At 44.4% G+C, this 24752-nt stretch overlaps 1 protein-coding gene across 1 annotated transcript in view; it reads right to left on the bottom strand.

Annotated features, from left to right (window-relative positions):
* The window catches only part of LOC144149659 (protein turtle homolog A-like), a 721048-nt gene that overhangs the window by 313485 nt on the left and 382811 nt on the right, over positions 1 to 24752 (bottom strand). The window lies entirely within an intron of this gene.

Raw genomic sequence — 24752 nt, 5'->3', positions numbered from 1 at the left:
CTTGTCGGGATACAAACGGTGCTTTATTCACAGAGAAATTAAACAATTTAGGTTAAAATTTTGATTTTCCCGCTCAATCGTGCGTTTTCGTGGCCCCAAGTGACATCACGGGAACCGACCGCTCTGCAGCCTAGAGTACCTTCATTCACGCATCCGCCGTACAGGGTAGAGACACGTAACGCTGGCGCCGCCATGTTCGGTTGCTCGCTCGCCGCCGAAGCAAGTCATTGTGTCAAAACCGCGCTAAAATTATCGCCGCAACGCGGTTTACTGAAGAAGTTTGAATCATATTGTCTGTTTCGCGTTGCTAGGTCTCGTGGGAAACGAAAAGAATAACGCGTTGAGCCCGTTGGCCCAATTGCGGCGGCACGGGACCGTTCAAAGGTTGTCTCCACCCTGTAGCGGTGTTGGTTTGTTCCCGCGTTTCTTTACGTTACGTAACCTAGATGGCGCCACCATACCGTGGCAAGCGTTTGGTTTGGTTTTGCCCGCATTTAAACCTGGCTTGTTTTTGTTCTGGGAGAAAATATTCGTTCCCTGAAACAGTGCTCGCTCGACAAATGGGGTCACGTAAGACACCGTTGCTTGCGTCAATCGGCCAGTGTCGTCTGAGACAACCCCAAGCCCCATAGTGCTGTGCAGCTAAACCAAAGCATGCTGTGCGCAGTACGAACAGCAGAACGCATCAGCACTTCTATGTTTACATGTGCTTTCGTAACTTCCACTGTTTGTCCCATCATTCCTATTGCTTTGTAAAGAATGTGCCCTAAATTTAAGCGCAAATCGCTCGTTCGTCTAGTTTGTAAGCTCTACCTAATTTGCGTCTGCTTCTGCCAGCCTCCGCCAATCGCAGAGCTTAGCCCATGTGACATCACAGGTTCTGTTGCGGGAAATGAGCTGGTGGGTCGCATGACCATTCCCGTTTTTCCTCATTATGTAGCTTATTTGAGCGAAGTTTACGTTAAAAGTGGTGTCAGTATGATTCTAACGAGACAATCTTTTGAATGAACCAAACTTGTGTTTTCTCTTCATGGCTCCTTTAAAGCCTAGAAAACCACCGACAAGCTACAACTCCTTTCGACCGATAGTCTTGCTCAGCTGTGTTGGGAAATTGATGGAAAACGTGTTCTTTAAAAGGGTCACTTGGTACACGTAAACCAAAAGAACTTTATCATCCTCAATTGAATTTCAACAAAACACATCGGCTACTGACAACATCATTGCCCTTGTATCGTCTGTAGAAGAAGAACTACATTCTGACCATGTACCTAATGCAGTGTTTCTAGAAATTAAATCAGCATTATACTCAGTTTGTCACGATGCAATACTAGCATCCCTTACTGTACTTTGACTAGGCGGAAAATTGTACGCATAAATGTCAAATTATCTTGAAGGACGAAAACTCTCCATGTGCACGGCACAAGGCCCAACAGCACATCATGAAATAAAATTGGAGTAACTCAAGGAGCTGTATTAAGCCCTTGACTGTTTATTCTCACGCTTATCCACCTGAAGTGTGTATTCCCCCGTGGCGTCAAGGTCACTCTCTACGCGGACGACGTCTGTATTTGGAGTGCATCCAAATCCAGGACTGCAACGCAAAACAAACTACACAAGGCGCTTGAAAAAATATCTGTACACCTAGTGCCTAAACGACTCCATCTTTGCTCAGAAAAAAGCGTCGCCATAGCATTCACTCGCAAATGCATGGATAGATAATCTTTAATCCTGGGTGGCCTGTCTCTGCACTGCGGACGGACCCAACGATATATTGGTATCCTGTGAGACAGAAACCTCTCGTGGGCACCTGAAGTGAAAAGGCTACGGATGCTAATCTCAACAGCATCACAAATCATTGGGTGTTTTGTTGGCAGCCATTCGGACAGCGATTGCCGCTCCATGATTTTGCTGTTCAAGGCGTATGTGGATCGCATGTTGCGCTATAGCCTTCCTTTCCTGCAGCAACTGACACCTACAAGCAAAAGACAGCTGGAGGCGGCGAGGAATAACTGCCTCAGAAAATGCCTCGGACTTCCTAAAAACTCGTTTTGTTCTGGGACAATTGCTGAAGCTCATTACCTAGCTTTGGATGTGCTACGGCTTCAAGAAACGCTCCGAGTTAATTTGAGGCACATGCTACATGCAAAAACTCATTTCTTGTCCCGTATTGCTGTTCATAACCCGAATTCTAGCTTCGGAGAAACAATAAAAAGTATCCATGCCTCAATTCCCATTCTAGCTAGCACCACCGGCCATGCCACGGAACGTCCCGCCCTGGACTCTGACGCCCCTCCGTTTAAAATCATTCATACCTGGAATTCATTAGCAAAAGCATATACCTCAAATTGGCCAACTGCAGATGGCGGTTGCACATATTTAAAAATTTTACTCTGAAGCTACTCACATTTATACCGATGGATCAGCAACACCTGAATGCAGCTCCTCGGGAATTTTTGTTCCATCCGCTCACGAAGCATTGTCATATCGGCTTGAGCAACTGACTTTGCCTGCGTCGGCAGAGCTATACGGGATTAGAGAAGCCCTTCGATACACTCTACGCCAGCCGCCTACATGTTGGACCGTCTTCTATGATTCAAGGGCAGCACTTCAAAGTTTACAACGTGGTATCTGTTTCAGATTTTGCGAACATGTACAGAGCGAAGTAAAATATCTACATCATCTCGCATACGTCACTGGAAATCACGTAACCTTCTAGTGGCTTCCAGGCCACAGGGGCATCATGGGAAACAAGAAAGCGGACGAAGCTGCCCGAAGGGGCCTACAAATGAGAAACACAAAGATTTTCTTTACGAAGCATGGCGCCGCCACAATGACAAAGGCACTAGCTCTGACGGAAAGGAACCCTGTATGACCCTTGCCGCAGTACCATTACGTTTTTTACAATGCATAAACGCATAAATCGGAATGCGGCTGCCAGAACGTCTACCCCGCCACTTGGAGACGTTGTTCCATAGGCTTCGTCTCAATGCAGCATTAACAAATTCCAATCTACATCGGATCGGCCAGACATCAAGCCCATATTAGGATACTTCTGGTTCACTTGAAACTGTCAAACATATATTACTGGAGTGCTCTGCTTATGCCTGCTCAAGGTGCCGTTTGCAATATAAAATTGATTTCCTCCACTCTGGACTGTACCTGGACCATGGCCCTCTCCCTCCGCGGAGCGCAAAGCAAGAAACTTTTAACTCAATGCCCTGAAGGACTGTATTTTATTTTACTTTATTTTCTCTGCTACTACGCTCCCTAATGACACCTACTACGCTTTTCCCTCTCCTCCTTTCCCCGCAGAGTAGATTGTCGGCGAAGTGATGTCGGCAAACCTCTCTGCATTTTACTCTTTAATAAAAAGTTTCTCTCTCTCCCTCTCTCTCTCTACTCTCTCTTTCGCGTGATCGTGCATCCGTTGTTACCGTGCTCAATCAGCATGCCCAGTACGCGTATGTTCCATACGGGATGCTGTTGCCTTCGCCAGTTCATACCTTGATTTAATCGGGCTCCTTTCTTTTATTTGCAAGGCGCCCTTTCCTTGGTCTATAGGTCAGGAGCTCGGACTTCCTAAGCGAGCACCGGAGCCCCGTGCCCGCTGGGCTTTACTCAACTCCCTCTACCGCTCGCGTAATGCATCCTCGACGTGGGCGTCGCTGCCTCCTGTTACCCACAGCGTGATGTCATCAGCATATACGGTATTTCCGATGTCTCCTAGCTCGCTCAGCTTCTTGGCTGCTCTGATCATGACGAATTTGAAAACGGTCGGTCAGATTTTACGAGCCTTGTGGGGTGCCTCGCCTACTCACTCCTTTGGCTCCCGTTTCGATGTCCCCTGCCACGATCTCCACCGTACGTCTGGTTATAGGGAGTTCTTGATATACTCGTAGTACCTCTCTCCCAGATTTATATCTGAGATCTCGTCTAGTATGGGTGCGTGATTGACGTTGCAAAATGCCCCTTGCAGGTCCAGGCCTAATATAGCCTTAGAGTCCATGGTCTCGGGTTCTATGGTCTGATGCTTTAGTATTATCATGGCACACTCGTGCTAAGGTGCTGGCGGAAGATAATCATGGTATCAGGATACAGATCATTGTCTTTCAGAGGTACTCTTGGAAGCGAGCGAGCAGGACAAGCTCCAGCACCTTGCCCACGCTGGACGTTAGCGAGATCGGGTGAAGGTTTTCCGGGCTCGGTGGTTTCCCCGACTTGGGGATGAGGATCATCATGAATATCTTCCATTCCTTCGACAGGGACCTGGCCCTCCAGTGCACGTTGTAGTACGCCGTAATAATGAGAGTTGATGAGCGTTGATCGGCGTTGATAAGGCTTACAGCACCCACCCAATGTGGGTGATAGCTGTTGTCGATCAGACAATGCCCCGTAAGCTCTGGTGCGGGTTAAGCAAGTGAAAACATGTATGAAGATATACATATATATATATATATATATATATATATATATATATATATATATATATATATATATATATATATATATACGCTTGTTAGTTTTCATTCCAGTATTGTTTAGGTAGAAAATGTAACTACGATTTTGTTAGAGTTTCGGTTAATCTAGCACAATATTCAAAAGAGGTGTTTCGCTTTTTCGATAGGACTTTCCTACCAGCAGCGCATGCAGTGTATGAAGAAACAGTAACAGGCAGATAAAAAGAGCCCTGCAGTCGGGAAAGGGCGCGTTTGGAAGCGTAAACGCGTGTTTTACAAAATGGTTCAGGGGCGGTATCATCGAGTTTTGTCCCTTTTGCGTCCCTTTCAAAAGTGTCCCTTTTGGCAAGCCCTGATTGGCTAAAAGCAAACAACCGGAAGTGACGTAACGCAAGCGCAGCCAACCTGCTGCCAACGCTCGCTGCTTAACCGGAAGTACGTCACGAGGAAGGGGTGCAAAAGGGACGTTTTCGAAAGGGACAGTTACGAGAATACCGCCCCTGGTCTGTGCGTGCTCATTTGAGGATACGCGGTTCCAAGAATCAACCATAAGGTGTATTTCTAGTGCAAGAAAAGGTATCTAGGAATTCTTGGTGTCTTATTCTACTCGACGATTTTCAAGATAGAGGGTGAGATGCATTGTGTCACGTCTAGTTTTCATGTCGCTATGGGTCGGCTTGCTCGAGACTAGACACCGGCCGATCCCGAACTGGCCTTGCGAACCAACACTCTTTCTTTTAAATCCGGCACAGAGTTCACACGTGCGACATAGGCCAGGTAGTCATCGCCCTGGGCCGTGTTGAGAGCATTTCCGTGTGCCTTGGGCTTTCACGATCTGATAACTGGCAGCAAAGGTTTCTAGGCACTTAGGGTAAAGAAGGCGCGCAGTGCTGGAAATAAATCGCGAAATACGAAGCCCCCGAGACGGATCTCCAAGTGGCCGAGCTGTTTTGTCAACGACAGCCGGTGGGCACGATAAGAAGGTGCGCATTCATCCACTCTCATTTCAGCGACAGCCGAATTGCAAAATCCCAAGAAAAAATGCGGGTTCCCAGGGAAGCACCTGCGCACGTGCGGTACGAGCAGCAAACTTCGCGGGACTTCGTGCAGTGACATTGGCCCCGTTTTAGAAGCGTCGGAGCGGCCACAGCAAGCGTTAGATACTTGGAATTCCCGCTTTTCTTGAGAAGAAACGTTCTCAAGCGTGAAGGGAGAGCAGGGCGCCTTGGGGGATTGGGGCTAAGACGATCAATGCTCACACTAGGGGCAACTCCCTTCACAGTGCGGGAATAAAAAGAGGCGAGACCTACTGCGGCGTGTGCTGAAAAAGGAAATGGCGAGCTTACCCGCCGGTACGACAGAATAACGGAGCGCAGCGCTTTTTTGAACCGCTGAGAGGTGTCCCTGGGGAGATCAGAGAGCGCGGCCCTGCGAACGGCCGCTTGTGTTTACGTCGCGGCGGCCAAGTCGCACTGTCTACGGGAGTGCGAAACAGTACGCGTCGCTACTTCGCTTTGGGCGACGCGAACCCCTGCGTGTGCATGGCTGCACGCGCATGTTTTGCTAGATTGCAGTGAATCAAGAGCACAGCGGCGTGATTTCTCAAGCGTCACAATACCGTTCCCGACGGGGAGTAAAAAAAAACTCTGAACACTCGAACGAAACGGGTCTTCACTCAACGCTAAGGAGAACTTGTACAGAAGAGAATAGTGTACTCAGAGCAAGGGAACTTTCGTTTCCCTAGCAGGATTTTGCACAACACGACACCTGAAAATAGAAACTATTCCTCGAGGGAAACACTGACTGGAAAGTACACCGTTGTTTCTCGGGAATATGGTTTTAATAGTTACGTAGTACGTAGAGCTGGCACTTGGATTCAATACTAGTCTTTAAGCCAGTTTATTCCATGGGGTAGGGTGTGCACTGTGTTCTTCCCGTACATGCATAGAACATGGCAGGCTTATTTTTGAGCTGCCTGAAACGCAATGTTACCGATGGCTTTACTTTTAAAAAATGTGAGCCGTTGCTGCTCATATTGAAGCGAAAACTTTCCACGTGGGACCGATTGCGTTCTGTCAAAAAACTAATGCATTTCCCCACAGACCGGTTGGTACACTGGAAAGCTCTGATAAGATCTCTGGACACAGCGCTTTCGTGAAACCTGGGTTTATTTATATCAAAACGGCTACCCAAAAATATCGAAAAACGAACTGTTCTAGATAAGACAATACACACATCATCACGAAGAACGAGTACAATAGTATACTTTTATCTCATAAAGCGCGTATCAGTATACACTGACTCGTTCGTATATAGATTCGTTCACCTAGTGCGAGAAAAATCCTCGCATTGGTTCGTTCTTCGTTTGCGATTTAGGGCTTTGGAGGTTTGACGATCGATTTGACGCACTTCCAGCGAAGGATGGACGCGCTTTTAGCGAAGACCTTGAAGCCCTTTTGATGCAGTTTAGGTGTTGGTAAGCTTTAGCGCTTCTCTCAACATTCTTTAGGAAGGGTTGGTAGTTTTTTTGGCTTGCTGTGAGGAACAATATAATAATAGTAGAAGGGCGCTGCTTGCAAAAAACGTACCGAACAGAACTCAAAAACGTGACCACCACTGCTCCTGTTTCCATTTCACTTAAATGTTGGGCCCTGGTGTAAAGCCGCAGTTTGAAACATGACGTGCAGTTTACCGCCACGAGAATGTGAGATTAATATAGCTGCAGGTTACCAGGCGGCCAGGAGGGCTGTCCGCTTTTCCATACACCTCGCTGACGAATTGCGGATCGTTTCTATCGTGGTAACCAGGAAAGGAGTTCGCGTTCGCGCAAGCCATAGAGGTGATCGAGTGGACGCTCGACTTGTCGTCGGGCTTTACGCGGCAAGAGACGAATAAATGCCGGGAGGGCCCTTGAGGCGACCGACCTGTGCGGCCACAACGAACAGCACGGTCGGCGTGATCATTCATGGTGAGTCCGCAGTTAATTTGGAGCCATTGCGAGACGACATCGGGGCCTTCGTCTAAAACAAGCTGATAGAGTTCAGGCGTCTCGGTCCCAAGCTGCTCATTTCATTTGCTTCAAGAGATTAGACTGTAGAGACTGCACGGCTGCCCGTGATTCGTAGAAAATTGTCCATCTTTGCGAAGAGGTCACTCTTATGCTTTGGAGAGCAAAGCCTAGGACTATCAGCTGGGCTTCCATAATTCATGTTAGGGGCTTGGCTATCTTGATTTGCCCTGTTTTCGCTGCGAAGGACTCAAGAAAGCGCCGGCAGATCGTGTGGTCATCCCCGAACCATCGATATAAAAGTGTTGTGGTTCCTGTATTGTTACGCTATTTTAAATCATAATTGTTGCTCCAAACTGGAATCGTGAGTGAAATTACGTGTGGTTGGGACGATCATAAGTAGGGGCTTACGATAAATTGGGCTTTTTCTGACATCTCAATGAGCACTTGATTTCAATCACGTGCAGTTCAATATAGACTTATTTTGGCCCTGTAAGGGTGACGTCCACTACCCCGTCGAAGGAGATTTTTCTCGCATTAGAAACTTTAGTTTCAATCACACCGTAAGTTTACGCGTCAAGCAGGCAGGGCAGAAGCAGCACCAATATTGGAACTGCTGAACAATTATGTCACCCAAATTACCTCCTAGAAATACTATTCTGCCATTTGAAAAAGCAAACAAAACCTTCGGCAAAGGAAGAGGACACACAGAACGTGTATTTACAATATATAAATCAATATACGGAAACTGTCAGTATACAACGGTAACAGCTTATTTACAGCTACATGCATTGACGTGTTTAAGAAATATTTCCACCAATTTCTACAGACAAAAGCCATAATAAAAGAGGTTCAGCCCTGCCACATCGTTTGAAAATTAGTGCTAACGCCCTTCTTGCGCAGAAATCAAAGAGCATCACCTCCGCCTCTGGAAATCTTTCCTCAGAAAAGTTCCCTCGACAGGCACAACCCAACTTCCCGTCGCATGCTCCTTCAAAGGCCACACCGTCTGACGACGAATAAGGCGCCAGCGACCGCGCCGCAACGATTACGCCGCAGATCAAAAGCACCCTCCAAAATGGACAGTGCACGCAAAGCGGCGCCTTGGGCAACACCTTCTATTTTTATGCCCCTCTTGGAGGCCCAAAATCTGTCTTATTATCAGGTACGCGTCTCTCCTAAAGATACAGTAAGCAACTAGGTAGTACAAATAAAAAAAATATCTTGCTGCGACAAATGCCTTACTACCAATTTTCTGTGTTTTCCCCAACAGAGCCCACATTATACGGCTTGCGGAATATCTCGCCCTGAAAGCCACGCGACACAGCCATGGCGTAATACGTTAATGCAAGGTCTCCCTGCGGCCTAATAATGCGGCTTTCCCCCATTTTCCCTTGAGCATGATACCGCAGCTGTTTTCCCTTGGCAGGAGGCAGTCTCTTGAGGATGCGCAATCCCTACGTTTTTGTCGGTGTTCGCGCCGCAGCTCAAAGAACCGCGCACAGAGATTTCATCCCGAGCCGAAGAATGCGCGCACCACCAGCCACAAACTATGGCATTGCGAGCAATCAATGATACGCAAACGAAGAAAACACGCAAGCCCCGGGTGTAGCTACTCGACAACAAGCCGCCATTATAAAGAAAGTATTTGTTTTTCCTTCCGGGAATAAACGCCTACCAACATTCTCCTTTCATATCATTGGTTGATATTCTATAAAACCGGGTAACGCCGGACAGCCTGCGTGACTTAAGGCACGTATTTCTTGGCGCTGAAAATCATTAGGATTTGGAAATACGAACGCTAATACGTCATGAAAGCTCGACCAAAAACATAAAAAAGTTGGTAGCAGTTCATGAAGAACATTGAGTTATATTTTAAATGGAAAATTCACCCGATAACGACTTGACCGGACGGAGAAAGCGCGCCTGGGTTCAAATACATTTCTAACGCATCCGCTTTCAATGGGCATATACCCCAGCCCGAACCGACATACTGAAATGAATATAAGGTTTTTTTTCGAAGTTTTCTCTTAAAGGTTTCTCTGAAAGCGTGATACAGCGATAGCAAATTGATTTCCGACATAACATCAGTTTCCCTATAAGGTTTATGACAGAATAATCCCCCACTAAATGCACTTTATTCAGAACGCGAAAGCACGCATTATTCCTCCATAACCCGGCCGAATGACCGCACTTTCTCGTAGACATGGCAGTAAACCAGTTAGGGACTTGGTGTTCAGGGTTATTGAGAGAGTCATATTAAGCGACACATCCACAGCACCAATGCGGCATGCAGCTGCCATTCACTAAAAATAAAATTTCTACGATTTTGAGGTTTTAGAGGTCAAAGCTACAGTTGCTATATGAGGCGCGGCGTACTGGGTGACTACGGAATAATTGATTGATTGTAGGGTTTAACGCGCCGACGCAACGCAGGCAATGAGGCGCGCCGTTGTGGAGGACTCCGGATTAATTTTTACCACCTACGGACCTTTAACGTGTGACGAAATCGCGTACACACGGGCGTTTTTGCTTTTCGTCTCCATCAGAAAAGCGGTCGCCACGGCCGGGAATCGAACCCGCGACCTCGTGCTCAGCCGCGCTACGCCTTAGCAACTGAGCCACCGCGACGGTTGACTACGGAATAATTTATGCACTCTGGGAATCCTTAAAATGCACCGAAACCCCTCCCGCTTCTCATTTTCTGTTTTGGTCTCCATTAATGCAACGCACACTCAGAGAAATTGCCGTCCTGCTAAGCGGAGTAGACAACCCCCCAAAACGCCGCGCGTTGCAAGTAAGTTTTGCTTGTTTTTTTTGTGCGGTTGAATGTACAACCTCTGCATTAACTTCGTCGTGCTTTTAGCACTTGTACAAGGAGCCGCATTAAAAGGCTGCTGCAACGATAACGACATTTTATTTATTTTTATCCGTATTGGTAGCTGCGCAAGAGAGAGCGAAATGTTTGGCACGCCATGAATTATTCCACGGTGCTAACGTCATGAGCGAGCAGGCTCAGAACGCGCACGTTTGGAACCCGCAGGAACGCTGAATCTAAAAATGGCCTCGCCGGTACCGTCTGTTAAGCAGGAAAGGCTTTTAGTAGGGCTAGCCCTCTAAATGTTCGGAATCTGTGCATACAGACTTTCATGTGTGCGTGCGCATCAAGTGCCAATAACTTGAGAAAAATAAAAGCATATCTCAATACCACCGCAACACTCCGCCCTCCCGTTCCCGCATGGCTGCGAAATCCTACGGGGCCACCGCACGTGCTCATCGAGTTAACGGCCGGGAGGCTGCGACCATGGGATATGACGTCAGCAGCGCAATCGATGCTGCAGCAATTGGTAAAACCACAGGATCCTCGCTTCCCTTTGCATTATCACTCCAGATTGCTCTGCTCGATCCAGGGGCCGAACCACAACTCTTTGCACTTCATGCATTTTCTCAACAATATTCTCGAGAAATGGCCACCATCACTTTTTTCCCCGCCGCCCAAACGCACCCCAATCACACTTGAGATACTATTCGAGCCAGACCCCTTTTTTACCGCTTTCATTCATCCGTCATATCAGAGGACAGTCAGACCATTCTCTTTTAGCGACCAAGGCACCCAACGCCCATCTGTGCCACAATCGCTTTCCGTTTGACGCGGAGTGCTGAACGACGCCCAAGTGTTCTTTGCTTTTTCTTCGTTTTTGCTGCGATGATCTTTCGTGATTTGTATCTATAGAGAAGTGACGGGAGAACCTCAGAAAGCCCGTGCTGAAGTTTGGTCCATTTGCCATTCGCGTGTTATTTGCCAAAAGAAAGAACTCCCTGACGTTCTTGTGGTGTTCAATTCTTTTTTCAGTTGTGGCAGAGGTGGCACAAAATTCCTGCCCGATAGACGCATCGACGAGCAGTTCGTTCGTTGAAGCCACTTCGCGCGTCAATCAGCCACAGCCAATCGCACGACCAGGGCGGCTAAGGTACATCTTCTTCGCGCCTCTATACCGTCAACCTCTAAAATAATTACTTGCATACACAGACACGTATGTGTTGTCTATGTGTGCAGCTTGTAGTCCCTGAACTACATCCGTCTTCAGGACACGTTGCGACCCGTGAAGTACGGAAATCTTACTTAATTCGGAAGTTCTCGCTGCACCCCTGCTAATTGTGTTAATCAATGTGCTGGTAAACTTTCGTTTCTGTCAGTTTAAACATAAGACAAGCATGAAAAGAAGACAACCTGACGGCATGTCCAGTATTTTATGTACCAGTTTCAATCATCTACCTGTCAGTTTCTTTTGCATGGGTATTTATTTTGGCTCCTGTTACCTACAAATGCTTTCTGTTGTTCACGCTGCTTTTTGTAATGCGGTTTAACCGTCGTTGTTAGTTTAACAGTGAAGCGGTGAAGAGCTACACTCCGGCGGCGGTTGAATTCCATCTATGTGTAGCGTCGACACGAAAATATTTTCGTCCCCAGTTTTTTGCGAATATTCTGTATACCTCTCAATCTAATGTAGTTATCTTGAAAAAAAAAAATCACACTGACATTCCCAGCCTATACGACATTTCCAACTTGTAGCATTACGCCGACTTGCACTAACTTGTCCTAATTAATCATTCACAGTGATGTGGTACACGTTAAAGAATTCTCGCTTGCTGTCACTACATGGCTCCCACGTAGCCATGGTACGGAGTACGGCTACAGAAAACGGCTGTATCTCGGGTGTTGTCGAAACTAGTACGAAACAAACTATATAATAATTACCCGCTAAAACGACTGTCACAGCACGCCGCTTTTAATCTACTTTTCTTAATTACGTAATTCACAGCGGAATTTGAAATATTGCGGAATTGCCGTCTGCTCCCAATAGATGGGCTTCTACTGAAGGGAAACGAACCGCTCCATGTTTGTCCGCCTCGAATAAAACTCTACTCCCCCTGGTTTCATTCAGCTAATTAACTACGACAGATGCTCAATCGAAAATTGCAAACAAACGTGCTTTGTTTCGTGCATGGATGCGTCGAATGAGGTAAAATACACCACAGATTCACTGCTCGCCCTTCTTCACAGAGGAAAAGCCCATGAATTTTCATGACCCTGTCTCCTGTCTTTTTTATGTTGCGGTTGTTTGTGTTCTAGCACGGATGTTTAGTTTAGTTCATGTATCTTGAAGTCCTTTCATAATAAAGACCTGTTATCTTTCATTGCTGTTATTTTGGTCTGTAGTAATTGTAAGGGGTGCTTCACCCGTTTCCCCGATTTCATGGATACGTACTTAAACTGATTCTTGTTTTCTTTTCCTGCATATTCCTCGAAGGATATACTACCGCTTGTCTTTAGTTTCCGTTCCAAAAAATGGACATTCTTTTGCTTAGAAACACCCTTATTCTGTTTCCAAAACAACGAAAACATTGTGAAACAAGCTCATGTTGTTGTAATACATTTATGACATTCTAAATGAGTTTTGTCATGTGAAAACTGATCACATTTGAATCAGCCTCCAGAGGTTTTCTTTTCTACGTTTGTCGCGTTTTTGCTCCTTTCCCCAATATTCCTGTTTCAATTTGCTCCTCTGTTTTTGCCTTTTTCCCGTTTAACTTGTTTAGCTGCCTTTCTGTAGATGGCGATTCTTATTTACCTTTTAGGTGCAAAAACTCTGGCTTTGACTTTCTGACAGTGTCGCCTTCTTGGCGTCTGCGCGATTGGACCCGTTTTGCTTGGACTGATCGATATCTGTGGCAGAATTTTGGGGTCCGTGTCATTCCGGTTCGCATATTTCGGGAAACTGCTTCGGCACGTAAGTACCACGACCAACTACAGTTGCTGGTGGTAAACACAGAATTTTGGAGCTGGGTGCGTGTGGCGAGTGCTGAAAGGAGGGCAGGGGGGGGGGGGGGGGGGGGACGGTGCTTGCGGCTTGGCGAAACCAGGTAGATACGTACCCTTTGTGCGCAGCTGGCTCAAAGGTCATGCACATGTGACCTTATGCACCCGGGCACTGCGCGACGGCAGTTGCTTCTCGACGCCCCTGTCACGCGCAGCACTACGTTTCGGCTACCTGTCCCATATATACAGCCTACCCTAATACTCGCGTCAACGCTCCTCTTCCTCTCATTTTTTTTGTCAAGCGAGTAAGTATTGTTATGCTTACAGTTTATTTACTTATTTTACATCCAGTCGCCAGCAAGCCTTTCGAACGGAATGTATGTATAATGTACAGGAAGCATCTTAACTTACTCTAAGGGTTTGCATTAGCCCTCTTTTAACTTCGCCATTTCCTTTCAAACCTTTCCTTTCCTTCAAAGCGTTTTGAAGCAGCGCGGAGAATAGAATTTGAGCGTTAGTTTCTGGGGTCTAATTTTGACCCTGACTTAAATTTAGGAATAACCCGCGAAGTCTTCCAGCGAGTGGGGAACTTGCCGGTTTTGAGAGAACTTCGAGTTGAGAGAACTTCGAGACCGGAACAAGGAGATCCCCAAACGCTTTCAGTACTGCAGAAGGAATGCGGTGAGGGCCGGACGAAAATGGCGGCTTTAGAGCTTTAGCTTTTGGCACAAAGCTTTCGGAAACCAATCACTCTGAGCATTTATTATAAGATGACATCATTCTAAGACATCATTTGAGGGGGGCAGGCTAAAGTTTTCTTGCCGTATACTAATAACAATGATCAATCAATCAATCAGTCTATTAGTGTACCCAGGAACAGCCTTTGTGCTGGCGCACGTGAAAACAAAACAAAAACAAAAATAAACACAAGGAAACAGGCGACGCAAGATCTGCGCATCCTACACACACAAGAGCAACTATCATTGGTTACACTCAACAAAAATTACACGCTTTGAGAAACACACACACACACACACACACACACACACACATATATATATATATATATATATATATATATATATATATATATATATATATATATATAGAGAGAGAGAGAGAGAGAGAGAGAGAGAGAAAGATAGGTCGGCAGTCTACAACCCCAAAGGAGGCATAGGGGTGTTGTTAGGCTCTTTTTTTTACTATGGTTAGTGACGTTAACATTTTTGAAATATAAGTAAGGAAGAAAGAAAGAAAGAAAAACACGCGCCCAGAGTGGGGACCGAACACACGCCTTTCTATTTGATCTGGAATGCCTTACCAATTCGGCTATCTGGGCGACTGTGTGCTCCTTCACTTTCTGGGGTATTTATATTTACTAGGACGGTATCTTACGCTTGAGGGTGGTATCCAGCGCCACTCTGACTTCACGGGGAGAAGGGGACCCCCTTCTCCCCGTGAAGTCAGAGTGGCTTATTTTTTCCTGTGTTATTTTCAGTGGCCTGTGTTATTTTCAACGAGCCCCTCATTTCCTATTCTGATTTGCTACATGCATAGCGAGGGCCTCTGTTCTAGCAGTCTTGGTGCCATAGGAAGCTTAAGAGGGTTCAACGCTGGTCGACCACTCTCGACATGTCGTAGACACTCGAGTCACGACCCGAGGGGGTTAAAAAGAAGGTCCCCTTCACCCCGAGTCGTCCGAGTGGCGCTGGCTACCACCCCCAAGCACAGGAAGCAAAAATACCTAAACATAAATACACCAGAAAGGGGAGGGGAAAATCACCCCGCCGGTAGCGTAGTGGTTATCGCACCAGACCGGTATTCTGGAGGTCGTGGGTTCGGATCCCACCTGGCGGGCATTTTCTCTCCACTTTCTTTCTTTCTTTCCAAATTCTTTATCTGTTTCAATGACCTACCACTCCTCCCCTTTGCTTTCCGAGGTTTTTCTTGCCTGCCAACTCTTATTGCTGTGGTATATATATATATATATATATATATATATATATATATATATATATATATATATATATATATATATATATATATATATATATATACACACAGTCGAATCCACTTATAACGATACCGCTTATAACAATATATCGGATATAACGATGGACAACGATTGCACCGTCCAATTTTGTATGCTTTCTATGGTAAAATAACCCGCTTATTACGATGCTCCCGAGCCGCGATATCGGATATAGCGATTGAATCCGCTTACCGCGTGCGCCGAAAATGCGAGCTGCCGCCGGCGCTGGCGCCGGCACTCGGCGCCGACAGCACGCGACGCGCCTTGCATCCCGTCCACCCCTCAGAAAACGAGTCGACTGCGCCAAGCGAGAGGAGGAGCAGCTTTTCTTCCCGACTCCCCTCCTGGAGCCGCTGCTTTGGCCTTGTCCGCGCGTCCGGCCGAACCAACGATCGGCTGGTTCGGCCAGTTCGGCTCGCACTGCTCGCAGCTCGGAAGTTTCCCTCGCCTTTTCTGCGCGCCGAACTCAGTGCTTTTTTTCTCCGCATCTGCCTCCGTTCACGTTTCACAAGTTTCACTGCGGAGTCAGACTGAACGTTCGGACGCCATGGCCGATTCGCCTGCGGCGCTGCGGCGAGCATCTAATTGCGGCGAGAGCAATTAAATGCTCTCGAAAAAGATGTGCGTCAGCTTCGCGTGAAGCAGTCAAAGCTGACTGACTAAGGCTTTTCTGCAAACGAGTAGTTGCACTACCTCACTTGCATGCTAATAAAATGTTTTGATCTCTCTTGTGGCTTTTTTTTTCTCGACCCGCTTATAACGATTATCGGTTATAACGATGGGATTTTCTTGGCACTTGGATATCGTTATAAGTGGACTAGACTGTATATATATATATATATATATATATATATATATATATATATATATATATAATATATATATATATATATATATATATATATATATATATATATATATATATATATATATATATATATATATATATATATATATATATATATATATATATATATACGTCACAAGATGATGCAATGGGCCCGGTGAAAATACCGTAGAGCGAACAGACGAACGGGTAACAAACAAACTTTATTGACGTTTCGGCCTGGGACAGGCCTTCGTCAGAATGGCCTGTCCCATTTTCTGACGAAGGCCTGTCCCAGGCCGAAACGTCAATAAAGTTTGTTTGTTACCCGTTCGTCTGTTCGCTCTACGGTATATATATATATATATATATATATATATATATATATATATATATATATATATATATATATATATATATATACACGTTGTAGTGTCCATTGCCATACGGCAATGCACCCGAACGGTTGTTGCGCGTGCTCACATGCTGGCAAGAGAAATATGCAAATGGAATAATGTTACCCGCACAAAAACAGAGTGATCTTAGATGGATTCCCCTCGAGGTAAACAGCATAAAAGGAATGTGTACATTGAAGGATATGAGAAAATAAAAAAAGCAATAAGAAAGAAGGACAAATGGTTGTTTTGCTAGCGCTTCCCGCCGCAATTACAGCATAAAAGTCGGTCGTACATCCTTAAGACAAGAATGAAAAAGCGCAAACTTATGGCATGACAAGTCCACGGAGATGCTTGCAAAAGAGAGTCGGAAAATTATGAAATATATATAAATATTCGGAACAGAGGGCACAAGCCATGCACGCCGTTCGGATTATGAAAAGCATCATGTTACCTGGTCAATTTCAATAATAATAATCAATCAATCAATCAATCAATCAATCAATCATGTTTATTTGCGTGCCCAGGAACAGCCAGAGGCCTGAGTGCTGGCGCACGGATAGTCACATAAAAACAAAATACAAGAAACATATAGCAAGAAACAAACAAACGACAAGACACACAAATTGAAGTAGTGAAAATGACAGAAATAAAGCACAGGCGTAGCCTGGGTACAGGTAAAAAAATAAAAAAAGAAGATGCCTATGTTGCTCTGCCTGTCGTAAAGGCCACACGACAGGCAGAGCAACGACAGGCAGAGCAACAAAGTTTGACAGTAATACAACAAAAAGAAAGGCAAGAGTGTAGAGACAAATGATAAGACGAGCAAATGACAGTAAACAGTTTCAAAAATAGGCAACTATCAGTTGGATAGACACAACCGCAGAGAAACCAAATTCCAGAAAAAAAAAACGACAGACATATCATAGATGTTTAACATACTGTTTTAAACAGCGATGTACGGTAAATTGTAAAGGATTTCTGAAAGATGTCAAGGCGTTCAAAGAAGCGGTTGTAACAATTTTGTATTCTGCGCACCGGAGAATGATTGGAGTTGCGCGCAGCGGTCAAGAACGGGCGATGCGACCTGGTGGGCCTTTGTGGTACACTAAACTCTAAACAGTTAAGCAGGTCTGCGCAAGAAAGGTCACCATGAACAATTTTGTGAAGAAATGTAAGGTCTGCACGCATACGTCTGCAGTTCAAGGAAGGGATGGAAGGAACTATGGGTAAGTCAGAATCAGGATGAAAACTGTGACTGTGATGACGGTGCTTAAATGTGGATAAAACCTTCTTCTGCACACGTTCTATTAATTCACTACTAGATTTGGAGATGCCGTTCCAGGCAACAGAAGCATATTCTAACTGTGGTATACATATTGCATTATATAGCATTAGAAATGGATCTGGAGAAGAGAATTCCTTTGTAATCCGACACACATTTCCAAGACTTCGGAGCGCTCGCTGGGTGATGAGCCTAATATGAGGAGAAAAAAAGACGGTACTGTCGAAAAGCACCCCTAGGTCCCTAATCTCCTCAACCCTTTGCAGAGGAGCTCCCTCAATACTGTAGGAAAACAGCAGAGGGTGGGTTTTCCGGCTGTAGGTGACAACCTTTGTTTTAGCGGGGTTTAAAATTAGGCAGTTTTTCCTGCACCAGACCGATAATTCTGACACATCCCTCTGCAAGGCACAGCAGTCCTGAACACCGCTAATGTGCCTAAATAGTTTGACATCATCAGCATAGAGAAGAAAAGAAGAGTTTGTTAACACTGTTGACACATCATTGATAAAGATAGAAAACAATAATGGACCCAGCACGGAACCCTGAGGTACACCACTTGTTGCAGGGTAAACACTAGAGTTTTTGTAGTTTACATCTACATAAAAGGACCGGTCAAGGAGATAGTTGGACACCAAGTCAACAAGGCTTGCGTCTACACCGGATGTAGCAAGCTTGTTAATTAATAACTGATGGTTCACCACATCAAACGCCTTACTGAGGTCAAAATAAATTACGTCCAACTGGCCGTTTTCACAAACTGCAGCCGAAGCCTGTGTCATAAAGCTTGCAAGATTTGTGACCGTCGATCGACCCGAGAAAAAACCGTGCTGATTTGTTATCACAACGTTCTTGACGCAGGCAGCAAGAACTTTGTGCAGAGCTGACTCAAAGAGTTTTGAGGCGACACAAAGGAGTGAGATCGGGCGATAGTTAGAAACGGCTGCCTTATCACCAGACTTAAATATTGGAAAAATTCGAGCGATCTTCCATGCACAAGGAAATTTGCCGAAAAGTAAGCAGTTATTATAAATGGAAGTTAAGACAGGCACAAAAATGTTGCCGTAAGCCTTCATGAGGGCTGCCGGAATTCCATCTTCACCACAGGAAAATGACGGTTTCATTCGTTTAAGGCTATCATTGACAATTTTTTCATCGAACATAAGTGTATTAAAATTAGTGTTCTTAAACGATAGGCGTTCGTCGTTGCCATCTGGCAGTTGAAAGACAGAATGAAAGTACTGAGCAAAACTGGTGGCAACATCCTCAACCTCTTCACCATCGGAATTAAGCAGGCTAACTTGTTCTTTAGACGCCTTAGAACGGCCGCGTACATACCTCCAGAATTCAGCCGGTTTCTGAGACGCAGCAGCCTCTAACGATTCTATATAGATCTGGTGGTCACGCCGGTAGAGGCTTTTACAAAGTAAGCGATACCGACTAAACTCCGCTTTCCACTTGTCAAGCCCAGAGCGCTTGGCCTTTTTGTGGGCGCTGTCCTTAAGTTTAAGCGAACTTCGAAGTTCTTTAGAGAACCAGTGGAGAAATTTGGAATGAACAGGCTTATAACAAGGGATGTACTTTTCCATGCCACTCCTGACAATTTCGGTAAAACGTCGAACCTGTTCGTCAAGATCATTGACATCAAAAACATTAGACCATTCAGCAGATGAATAAAGTGATAGAGCTCAGCATAATCTCCACGCTTAAAAGCATATCGCGGGACTGCACAATCGTCAACACCACCGTAGCGATGCTGGGCAGCGACAGAGACAGAGACAGAGATAATAATAATAATGATCAATCAATCAATCAATCAATCATGTTTATTTACGTGCCCAGGAACAGCCAGAGGCCTGAGTGCTGGCGCACGGATAGTTATATGAAAACAAAATACAAGAAACATATTGCAAGAAACAAAACAAGCGACAAGACACACACATATTAAAGTAGCGAAAATTACAAAAATAAAGCACAGGCGGAGCCTGGGTACAGGTAAAAAAGAAAAAAGAAGATGCCTTTGTGGCTCAGCTTATTGTAATGAATACACAACAAGCAGATAACAAAGTTTGACAGTAAGACGACAAAAACAATGACAAGAGTATAGAGACAAATGATAAGACAAGCATGATAAGTAAACAGTTTCAAAAACAGGCCACTATATTGGTTAAACAGAACCGCAGAGAAACCAAATTTCACCAATAAAAAAAAAGAAAAACGAACGACAGAGATATCATAGATGTTTAACATACTGTGTTCAACAGCGCAGTACGGTAAATTGTAAAGGAGCTTTGAAAGATGTCAAGGCGTTCAGAGAAGCGGTTGTAGCAATTCTGTATTCTGCGCACTGGAGAATGATTGGAGTTGCGCGCAGCGGTCAAGAAAGGGCGATGCGACCTGGTGGGCCTCTGTGGAACACTAAACTCTAAACAGTTAAGCAGGTCCGCGCAAGAAAGGTCACCATGAACAACTTTGTGAATAATAATAATAATAATAATAATAATAATAATAATAATAATAATAATAATAATAATAATAATAATAATAATAATAATCAATCAAATCATGTTTATTTACGTGCCCAGGAACAGCCAGAGGCCTGAGTGCTGGCGCACGGGTAGTTACATGAAAACAAAATACAAGAAACATATAGCAAGAAACAAACAAGCGACAAGACACACACAAATTGAAGTAGTGAAAATGACAGAAATAAAATAATAATAATAATAATAATAATAATAATAATAATAATACTTTTATTTTCATTCAAATAAATACATTTTATAATGCCGAGCCTGCCGAAGCCTCACAAGGGCTTGTATGGCAACACTCGGCAGCTGGGGCGAAAATCAGTGCCAGCACTGAATCAAATAATGCATAACATACTGTCTTACAGTACATTCTCTGTACAAGACCACCCTAGGCAACACTCAAAAATGCAACCACCAGAAGAAAAAGATCAGTACCTCATTGTAGGAATGCAAAAAAAAAAGGGTTTCGAACAAAACAGACTCTTCAAATAGTCTGACACGCAGCATAAAAATTTTCAAATAAAACTGATCTATAAAAACAACGACATACAGCAGACGATTGATATTCTATACAGCATCAGGACATAATCCTTAAAACAAGAAGGCCAATACACTGCAAGAGAGGCAGTACAAAATTTCTTCGGTCATGCATTTTTTAATTGGTTACAATCATTTGACTCAAATTATAGGACAGTTTAGCTTTGAAGATCCATAAGCGCTCGTTTAATTCCACGCAGTGTTTCTTCATCGAAAACTGACTGTGGAAGTTGATTGAAAATTTTAGGCACATAATACGGTCTACAACTTTCACCATACCGTGTTCGTACCCTTGGAAGAAGAAAACGGGGAGGATTACGCAAAGGAATTTGCTTAGAATGTGGAATAAGGAAATTCTTGTTCCAAAAGTGTCGAGGGACGATCGTGCAAAGAAATAAAGTGTCAAAGGTAGGAAGGCCGAGCGCCCTGAACAAACTGATATCAGAAGGCATGTCAATCCTATAGGCAATGCTGTGAAGGATATTTTTCAACAAACCGTCTATTTTTGATTTCCAGAAATTGGAGCAATAAAGTAGTTGCGTATTTCATATCGTAAATGGGAGTAAGCAAGCGCATGTGTAATCATTTTTTTTTACCGTTAACGGTACAAGTGCTCTAATACGATAAATCAAACATGCCACACTTCGCAGTCGCGCACACAGCGAAGCCATGTGAGAGTTCCAGGTCATGTCAGTGTCATAAAGAATCCCGAGGTATTTCACACAGTCAGAGTAAGAAACTGGAATACATTTACACGGGAAACATTTATCTGTATGAAGAAGAATGGGCAAGGTGGTGTGCACTATTTTCAAAGGATTTCTAAAACAGACCAGTTGTGTTTTTGTCAGGTTAACTCTTATTTGATTGACTTCGAACCACTTCATTGCTTGCATGGTATCCTGTTGGAGAAGGGCCGTGGCGGTGTCATAATTTACGTGCCTCGAAATTATTAGCGTATCATCCGCATATTGAAATATATTACATTTACTTATAACTGAACTGAAGTCATTAACATATAAATAAATAAAAAGGGGGGACAGGACGGATCCTTGTGGAACTCCTGAATGTAAGCTTCGTAATGAGCTCTTTGCTGTATTTAAACACACCACTTGCGACGGATCGGACAAGTAATTCTTTACAAAGTCGTAAAAATGGCCTCGAAATCCGTAATTGTAAAGTTTATTGCATAGTATTTCGTGGCTAACAGAATCAAAAGCTTTGGATAAGTCTAGAAAAAGTGCACAGGCCACCTGGTTTTTTTCTAGGGTATCATGCAAAAAATCCGACAATTCTTCAAACAGTTGTTGCGTACCACTTTCTGGAATAAAGCCGTATTGAGAAGAAGACAGAATCGAGTGTTTTTGCACAAAGCCTGTCATTACTTCAAGGACATGCCTCTCTAACACTTGGGCTAAGAAGGACAGAACCGATATCGGGCGGTAATTTTCCGGTTTTGATGCATCACCCTTCTTGAACAGCGGAATAACCTTGGCTCTTTTCATTGCGTTGGGAATGACGCCGATTCGATAATTCCGTTAAAGATAAATAAGAGCAACTCTGATAAAACTTGCAAATTGCAAGTTTATTAATAAATAATCAATCAATCAATCAATCAATCAATCAATCATATTTATTTACGTGCCCAGGAACAGCCAGAGGCCTGAGTGCTGGCGCACGGGTAGTTACATGAAAACAAAATACAAGAAACATATAGCAAGAACCAAACAAGCGACAAGACACACACAAATTGAAGTAGTGAAAATGACAGAAATAGTGAAAGTAGTGAAAATGACAGGCGGAGCCTGGGTACAAGTAAAAAATAAAAAAAGAAGATGCCTATGTTGCTCTGCCTGTCGTAAAGGCCATACGACAGGCAGAGCAACAGAGTTTGACAGTAATACAACAAAAACAACGGCAAGAGTGTAGAGACAAATGATAAGACGAACAAATGACAGTAAACAGTCTCAAATCAAAAACAGGCAACTATCAGTTGGATAGACACAACCGCAGAGAAACCAAATTCCAGAAGAAAAAAAACAAAAAAAAGAACGACAGACATATCATATATGTTTACATACTGTATTCAACAGCGCTGTACGGTAAATTCTAAAGGATTTCTGAAAGATATCAAGACGTTCAAAGAAGCGGTTGTAACAATTCTGTATTCTGTGCACAGGAGAATGATTGGAGTTGCGCGCAGCGGTCAAGAACGGGCGATGCGACCTGGTGGGCCTTTGTGGTACACTGAACTCTAAACAGTTAAGCAGGTCTGCGCAAGAAAGGTCACTATGAACAATTTTGTGAAGAAATGTAAGGTCTGCACGCATACGTCTGCAGTTCAAGGAAGGGATATGGATGGGACTATGGGTAAGACAGAATCAGGATGAAAAGTGTGATTGTGATGACGGTGCTTAAATATGGATAAAAACTTCTTCTGCACACATTCTATTAATTCACTACTAGATTTGGAGATGCCGTTCCAGGCAACAGAAGCATATTCTAACTGTGGTATACGTATTGCATAGTATAGCATTAGAAATGGATCTGGAGAAGAGAATTCCTTTGTAATCCGACACACATTTGCAAGACTTCGGAAAGCTCGCTGGGTGATGAGCCTAATATGAGGAGAAAAAGAGAGGGTACTGTCGAAAAGCACCCCTAGGTCCCTAATCTCCTCAACCCTTTGCAGAGGAGCTCCCTCAATACTGTAGGAAAACAGCAGACGGTGGGTTTTCCGGCTGTAGATGACAACCTTTGTTTTTGCGGGGTTTAAAATGAGGCAGTTTTTCCTGCACCAGACCGATAATTCCGACACATCCCTCTGCAAGGCACAGCAGTCCTGAACACCGCTAATGTGCCTAAATAGTTTGACATCATCAACATAGAGAAGAAAAGAAGAGTTTGTTAACACTGTTGACACATCATTGATAAAGATAGAAAACAATAATGGACCCAGCACGGAACCCTGAGGTACACCACTTGTGGCAGGGTAAACACTAGAGTTTTTGCAGTTTACATCTACATAAAAGGACCGGTCAAGGAGATAGTTGGACACCAAGTCAACAAGGCTTGCGTCTACACCGGGACTTAACTAGCTTGTTAATTAATAACTGATGGTTCACCACATCAAACGCCTTACTGAGGTCAAAATAAATGACGTCCAACAGGCCATTTTCACAAACTGCAGCCGATGCCTGTGTCATAAAGCTTGCAAGATTTGTGACCGTCGATCGACCCGAGAAAAAGCCGTGCTGATTTGGTATCACAGCGTTCTTGACGCAGGCAGCAAGAACTTCGTGCAGAGCTGACTCAAAGAGTTTTGAGGCGACACAAAGGAGTGAGATCGGGCGATAGTTAGAAACGGCTGCCTTATCACCAGGCTTAAATGTTGGAAAAATTCGAGCGATCTTCCATGCACGAGGAAATTTACCTAAAAGTAAGCAGTTATTATAAATGGAAGTTAAGTCAGGCACAAAAATGTTGCCGTAAGCCTTCATGAGGGCTGCTGGAATTCCATCTGCACCACAGGAAAATGGTGGTTTCATCCGTTGAAGGCTATCATTGACAATTTTTTCATCGAACATAAGTGTGTTAAAATTAGAGTTATTAAACGATAGGCGTTCGTCGTTGCCATCTGGCAGTTGAATGACAGAATGAAAGTACGGAGCAAAACTGGTGGCAACGTCCTCAACCTCTTCACCATCGGAATTAGGCAGGCTAACGTGTTCTTTAGACGCCTTAGAACGGCCGCGTACATACCTCCAGAATTCAGCCGGTTTCTGAGACGCAGCAGCCTCTAACGATTCTATATAGATCTGGTGGTCACGCCGGTAGAGGATTTTACAAAGTGAGCGATACCGACTA

The sequence above is a fragment of the Haemaphysalis longicornis genome, unplaced genomic scaffold (assembly GCF_048455015.1).
Source record: "Haemaphysalis longicornis isolate Haplotype H1 unplaced genomic scaffold, Haemaphysalis longicornis Haplotype H1 scaffold_1, whole genome shotgun sequence".
Classification (NCBI taxonomy): Eukaryota; Metazoa; Arthropoda; class Arachnida; order Ixodida; family Ixodidae; genus Haemaphysalis; species Haemaphysalis longicornis.
The sequence above is the reverse complement of the archived record's forward strand: the minus strand, read 5'-3'. Positions and strand labels throughout refer to the sequence as shown.